Source organism: Chiroxiphia lanceolata, chromosome 13, assembly GCF_009829145.1.
Source record: "Chiroxiphia lanceolata isolate bChiLan1 chromosome 13, bChiLan1.pri, whole genome shotgun sequence".
Lineage (NCBI taxonomy): Eukaryota > Metazoa > Chordata > Aves > Passeriformes > Pipridae > Chiroxiphia > Chiroxiphia lanceolata.
In genome coordinates, this window is record NC_045649.1 from 12,378,232 (window position 1) to 12,385,136 (window position 6,905).

The following is a 6,905-nucleotide window of genomic DNA, read 5'->3' on the forward strand; positions in this document are numbered from 1 at the left end:
TCCCTTGACACTTAAAAAAAAAAATCAAAATACAAAACCCCTTCATATAATATAAAAGTCTTTTATTAATGGATACTTCTAAATTTCGATCTTGAAATCAATACTTGGCATTTAAGGCACTTGATTTTAGTGTTTGAAAAAATATTATGTAAAAGGAAAGGCTTACAGTTAACTCTGTAAGAATGCATGTGAGCTGTTAGCACGTTCAAGAAAAATATTCCAAAGAGGCTTGATAGAGTGTGCCCGAGGCTCTGCTCGCCCTGTCTGGCGTCCGCCTTTACCTCCGACAGGTGGGATTCTCCCTGATAGCACTTTCAGTGGGAGGCTTGGTGGTGCCACCAATAGGTCAGACGAACTGCCTATCCCTGGAGGGAGGGAGAGCCTTGGCTAACACGCAGCATCCCCAGCGCCGGTGTTAAACGCACCCCAGTAGTTTCCTAAAACGAGCGGGGCATTCCCGCTGTCGGGAGCCTCCTCCCCGCGGCTCCGCCCGGCCCTGCCCGGGGGCGCCGGGCGTGAGGACACACCGACAGCGGGAGCGCCTCCCCGCAGCTCCGAGTTTCCCTTTCCCAGGGAAAACCCCCGCTCCCCGCGCCGCCCGGGGCCTGCCCCGCATCCCGGCCCGGCCCCGGAGTAACCGCGCCCGGGATTGGCTTCTCCCGGCGCAGGGGCCATATTGGATGTGCCCAGCCCGCCGCACGCCGCCGCCGCCCCCCCCGCCCATCGGCGCCGCGCCGCCCGCCCCTGCCCCGCCGCCGCCCCCCCTCCTCCCGCGGGCGCTGCGGCGAGAGGGCGAAGGTGTCTCGGGGAAGGAAATTCGCACGCTCCCGGCTCCCCCCTCCCCGCCCCTCCGCGCTCTGCCCGCCCCGCGCACGCCCCTTCCCGCGCTCCGGCCGCCTCTTCCTCCCCCCGCCCCGCTCCCTCCTCCTCCTCCCTCAGCCCGAGCCGCCGTGTCAGCGCCGCGGCGGCCCCCGCGCGGGCGGCCAATCAGCGCGGGGGTGACAAATATGCAAATGCGCCCCCCAGCCCGTCCCCGCGGGTGCGCTGGGGCCGGTGGGGTCGCGGCGCCGAGCGAGTGAAACTTCGCCCCCCCCGCCCGGCTGAGCGCGGGGCCCCTCCCGCGCAGCGCCCGCGGGGAGAGAGAGAGGGAGAGCGGGGAGCGCCGCCCGCGCCGCCCGCACCGCCCCGCACCGCACCGCCGGCCTGCGACACCGCACGGTGAGTGCCGCCCTCGCCTCCCCGGGACGGGCGGGGGGGACGCACGGAGGGAATCCCCGCGGAGGGGAGGGGAAGCCGCCCCGCCCGCCCGCGGCCGCCCCGGCGCGGAGCTGTCACAGGCGCGGGGGCATCGCCGCCTCCTGCCGGGCAGCGGCGGCCGCTCCGTAATGGCGAACCGGGCGGTGAGTACGTGCGGGAGGGAGGGAGGGACGGGCAGGCCGCGCTCTCCAGGTGCCGGGGACACCGGGCCGGCCCTACCCGCCCCTGCTGCCGGCGGGGTCGGCGCGGCGCGGCCTGCTCGGCACCCGGGCTGTGCCCGCCGCCGCCCCCGCCCGCTTCCGCCCCTCGCCGGCACCGCGGGGCTCCGCGCCGGCCCCTCGCACCTCGCCGGCGGAGGTGGGAGGAGGACGAGGGAGGGGGCGGCGGCCAGGCGAGGCTTTTCCCAGGGCGGCGCGGGGGGAGCCGGCGGGATGGAGGCGGCGGGGGCGCCCGGGGATGCGGACCTCGCCGCCTCCCGCCCCCGGCCCCGCCGCGGCGCCCAGGGGCGGCCACAGGGTGGGGGCGAAGTTGGAGGGGAGGAATTGGGCCTTCCCGGGGTGGCGAGAGGCTGAATGTCCTGCCCTCTTCCAGGTAAGAAGATGGCAGGGCGAGGGGAAGAGGGCTGGTCTCCTTAGGGAAGCAGAGGAAGAGGCTGCATGTCCCTCTCCCCCAGCGAGAGGAAAGGGTTGGGTGGAGGGAGGTAGGGCAGGAACATCCCCCGGCCGCCTTGTGTCGTTTGGGAAGGGGCTGCGAGGCAGGGAAGGGATGTGGCACCCTCCCAGGCGGAGTAGTGGGCATGGCAGACCTGGCCTCTCACCACGAAGGATAATAGAGGTGGGCAGAGGGAGAAATTTAAATAATTTCCCAAGGCAAGGCAAAGCAATAAGAAAAAGAGGAGCTGAGTTTGGCAGCCCACTGGCTTGGATCCACCACGGTAGGAAACGTGGAGCGGGAGAAAGGAAGAGGGAAGGAAGGGGAGGGTTGACGTTGGGTGAGGTGTGTCTGGAAGGGATGGAGATGAACATGCAGTCTGCTGCCCTTCTGGGCTGCAAGATTTCTGGGGTGGGGAGAACTGATAGTGCATGGCTGCAGGCTCCCACTGCATGGGTGGAGGCTTAAAAGGGGATTTGGCTGTGAAAGTGCAAGGTTGGAATTTATGGACTGGCATTTGCCAGGTAGGGCCTGCAAGCTGACTTCCTCCAGGAATGTCAAGGAGAGGATTTTGAAGCTAGCTGGGCACCGTTGGTAGATAGCACTGGGTGCATAGGTGGCATGCATCTTTATTCTAATGAAGTGGAGAAATCATCACATTTCCCATTGACGTTTAACACAGTGAAGTGTCAAAACCTCTTCATTCCCTCTTTTTGCACAAATTTTTGTGAAGAGGGATAAAAACAGGTAAAGAGAGTTCAGAATTCTCTCATTTGGCTGGATAGCTTTAACATCAAGGTTGATGCACACACTTTCAGTTTGTAAGAAATGGTTTGCACTCCTCACTGTCTTTGTATCATAAGAATCTTTAGCAACTGAAAACTCCTTTCAGCTCATGAAAGCTGTTTGACTTCATCAGTGTGAGAAAATACAGCTCAGTCTCCCTTCCCTATGTAGAAGAGAGCTGAACCCTTCAGTGTTATAATTTGTGCTCATGGGGGACAAAGTAACACTTTGTGTGAGGGGGTAGGGTTTCTAGTTCTCTTGTGTACTTTTTGAGACTTTGTAAGAAGTAGCCTTAAAAAGTAACCCCCCTTTCTCAGGCGAACCAGGCCTGTCAGTCCTAAGAGCTCCCTGCAACTGTTTTTAAACGTGGATCATTTGACACCAACAAGTGCCCATTGGGCAGGTGTGAGGTAAAATAAGTATTTCACCTTGTTTTACATGTAATCCTTTGTATGCAGTTATAAATATATTTAGCACTCAAGGCAGAATATTAACATTCTATCATTTCTGAGCAAGATCTGGGTTTTTACCCTGTCTCTGAGTTTTAATTCATTGTTGCACATATCAACTTTTTGCTAGTTTCACAAGGTGAATATTTTAAAATCAGTAATTATTTCTATCTTATACTCTGTGAACTACTAAAGTAAGAGTAGCAATTAGTAGCTTTTGGTTTTGCTGGTTTCTACAAAGCCTCAACTCCCCATACCTGTAACTAATAATGACTTTTTCATTCTTCCTGCGTCTGTCAGATGAGGCTTCCAAAGTGCCGTGGACTTCAATGCCCAGACTGTGTAAACCAAAGAGCAAACCTTAATGTACATGTTCTTGAATGGCAACCAATTCAGGGATCAGTGTGCCAGGTCCTATATATAACTCATGGGTACATGGAGAAGTTAGTGGGAAGTGAGGTAGGATGTGAACTTCAGTTATCAAGAACTCTGTGGTTAATGGCCATTGTGAACTCTGTAACCTTAAAGTAAATGTGAAGGAGCTTTTCTTTTCCCCATTAGTGAGTAAGCTGCATCAATTTACTTTGCATTTATAAGATGATAAGGGCAGGCACATAAGTAGTTACAGTTACTGTGCTGGTTTACAAGCAGGTGCTAACCTGCTTGTTTGTGTTTAACCAAATAGTTCTATTTATACAACTTTATGCTGCTCTTCATGAGGAAGCTGTATTAACTCATGTCACTTGGAGTAAGGCTATCATTTTTACTGTAAAAAGAAGTGGAATTTGAAGTCTTACAGTTGTTCAAGAATTTTGAGGAATCTCATCACCTACTCATTTCACATGAGCTGCTGGTGCTCAGTGCTCCTGAAGATTAGTCCAAGAATTCAGTCATGGAAAAATGTTGATGAAAGCACAATGTGGTTTTTAAAAGGTATTCTTAGTGATGTTATCTAAAAGATGTATGACAAGAACCACTACTGAGAGACTACACAGACCCTAAACCAGGCAATTTTCATTTGTTTCCTTTTGAGACAAGTTAGGGATGCAGGCAGATTAAACCAAAAAGATTGACATGCTGCCTTAAAATTGCCTTATTTGTGGAACCCACAAAGTAAATAGATCTGTTCTTACTTGCTTTATAGTGTTAGTTGTAAGAGTATTTTTTAATGTATGTTACAATACAAATATTACCTGTATTTAGAGTATATGTATCCTTACTTAAAAAGTACAAGTAAGCTGGATAATTATATATTTTATGGGTTTGGATTCCTTACAGTGCATTTTTTTCATCTCTATCAGTCTTGTAGAAAGAGGTGCCCAAATACTGCATCATTCTATTTCTTTGATACTTTTCATGCAATTTAGAATGAGCTGATGGAGACAAATGGCAAATCCTATTCATCACTGGATTGCAGTGTTCTCCTCCTTTCCACCATTATATATGAACTGAATTCTCAGTGATGTTTAGTCCTTACATTCCTAAATCATCCAGATGAAACACTTTCCTGTGTTTAACTGAAGTCTGGTAACCCTTAGCACCCGGTTTCTTTTCTAACCAATTTAGTTTTGTCGATACTTTGTATTCTTCCACTGACCTCTCTAGACTTGTCCTTTTAACGCTTTTGGCTCCATCAAACTGTGGAGCTGTGAGCTTTAATGAACACTTTGAAATCTCACACTTCCTTGGGGCTCACATGGTGTCCTCATTCCATTTCCTAGTGCTCTTCCTGTAGTCAGAAATGGTGCGTGAGGAATGCCGGGTGTCTGCATACACAGACACGGGCGATGGAGAAAACAGCTGCTTATTTAGTCAAACACTCAAGAATTGATAGTTAGCATTATTATGTTGTTGAAGTATTCTCTTTCCCCTTCAGCAAAAGAAATTGTGATACTAAGAAGCAATTATTTTGCTGATAAAACAGCAACTGCAAAGAGCTCGTAGCTCTTGCTGTGGCTGAAGGAATAGCAAGATTCTCGTATTTTCTCTGTCTGACCAGTTCATAATTGTGAGAGTGAGCTGGACAAAAGTCAAACAGGCTGAACACATGACTTTCTTATTTACAGTAGTGTAGGGAGGAGAGATCTTTTTTTCAGCAGTGTTTTTTCCTAGAAGTATTACCTGAAAAAAGTATAATTTGATTTGCAATGACCATGTTTTTGAATAACTTCAGTGCTGAAAACTTGCAGAAGACCAACTCTAAATCAAACATTTTTTAACAATGTGGTTAATTAAGATTTATTGTGACTTCAGAAACTTAAACACCTTAGCAGTACTTTCAAAACTTATGTATTAGAATCTGGATATATACTTGGCTACCTCTTAGAACAAGCTTTAGTGATCAAGTAAAAGGCTTCTTTTGGCAGCACCTTGGATCCAAGTCCCACTTTCAGTGCTGCCTTTACATTATGTTCATTTACTAAGCTGCAAGAAACAAGTTAAAAGGTAGGAAGCATTTTTTTAAGACTTAGAATTCAGCAGAAATCCATTGGTTTGATATGGCATCTGTCAGTGAGCAAATGTGTTGAGATCTCCAACTTCATCCATACAGATTACCCAAGAGCTTTCAAATATTAATGTCTTTGGGCTGGCAGTGTACATGCATCTTTCTCTTTTTGAGAGATATGTTTTTGTTTTAATCTTAAATCAGTAGTTAGAATTTGCAGGAAGATGGAAAGATGTTCCCATCCTTTTTCTGGAGACAAATAGTAAATTTGACTTTGTTTTATCTGAGTCATATTTGTAAATGTAACTCTGGTTACCAAATGGTTTCCTTCTGCAATGTATTCTTGAGCACTTTTCCTTGTGCTGCATGAGCAGTATTAGAAGTTTGGTTCACTCTTTTATGTTGGTCACTAAATTCAGGAATTCCTACAAAATTGGTTCTGCAAATGGCTTTTGAAGGGAGTGGTTTTATAACATTTGATACTTAACACTGTAATGAACCTTTAAGCTTCAGAAAGACTTCATCTGTATAATGGCATGAAAGTCTGCCCATCTGATATTCCATATTTTAGAAGAAATCCGAGGATTAAATACAATATATTTTTGTTTTCAGTTGGCCTGGAGTAAAGCTACTGTAGTTAGTGGCTTCCACTAACATTAAAAGCAGTGTCAGGTAAGACAATGGGCTTGATTCCACATAATACGGTGTCACTGGTTTCAGTATGTAGTTCTTCAAAGTATTTTTCTGCTGTTTTTTTCAGAAGCTAAACTAAAATTTAGCTTCAGAGACAGATTTTTATGTAAGTTCTTAAGAATTAATTCAATTGGTATGCCTGAGGAACAGATGACTATTGTCCCGTTTAACTGAGGAAGTTTTTTAAAAGTCCATTTTGACTGTCAGACTCTTGTGACAGTGTATTGATGGCACAGTAGGAGTTGTCTGGAGTCTCTGTCCATTGCAGGTGAATTCAGGAACATGTCCTGAGTGTGCTGGAAACCACGAGACAAGATGAAAAGTGATGTTTTGCTTGAGTTACTAATTTTAATTGATTTCCTAATTTAAGAAGAGTATATTGAAAAAAATTGCAAACTCAGAGTGTCTTGCTTGACGTGTGCCTGGGAGGAACTTCTTTAGGAAACTTTCATATCAAATCTCCTTAGAAATAGTTCAAAAAAACCCAAAAAACCAAAACAACTGGAAACTTGTATGCAGCCTCCCTCTGAATGGGGCAGACTTGTGCTATAGATCAAACTCCTTTTGCTAGCTAATGCAGTGTGCAGTGGGGTGGCTGAACCTGTTTCGTTCAGTAAAATAGT

At 48.1% G+C, this 6,905-nt stretch overlaps 1 protein-coding gene across 3 annotated transcripts in view; it reads left to right on the top strand.

Annotated features, from left to right (window-relative positions):
• The first annotated feature begins 1,063 nt into the window (after positions 1-1,063).
• The window catches only part of CHD9 (chromodomain helicase DNA binding protein 9), an 86,191-nt gene continuing 80,349 nt past the window's right edge, over positions 1,064-6,905 (top strand). For all 3 annotated transcript variants that reach the window (XM_032700755.1, XM_032700757.1, XM_032700756.1), the window contains exon 1: positions 1,064-1,218. The gene's annotated coding sequence lies outside the window, so the exon portion shown is untranslated. The remainder of the gene's footprint in view (positions 1,219-6,905) is intronic.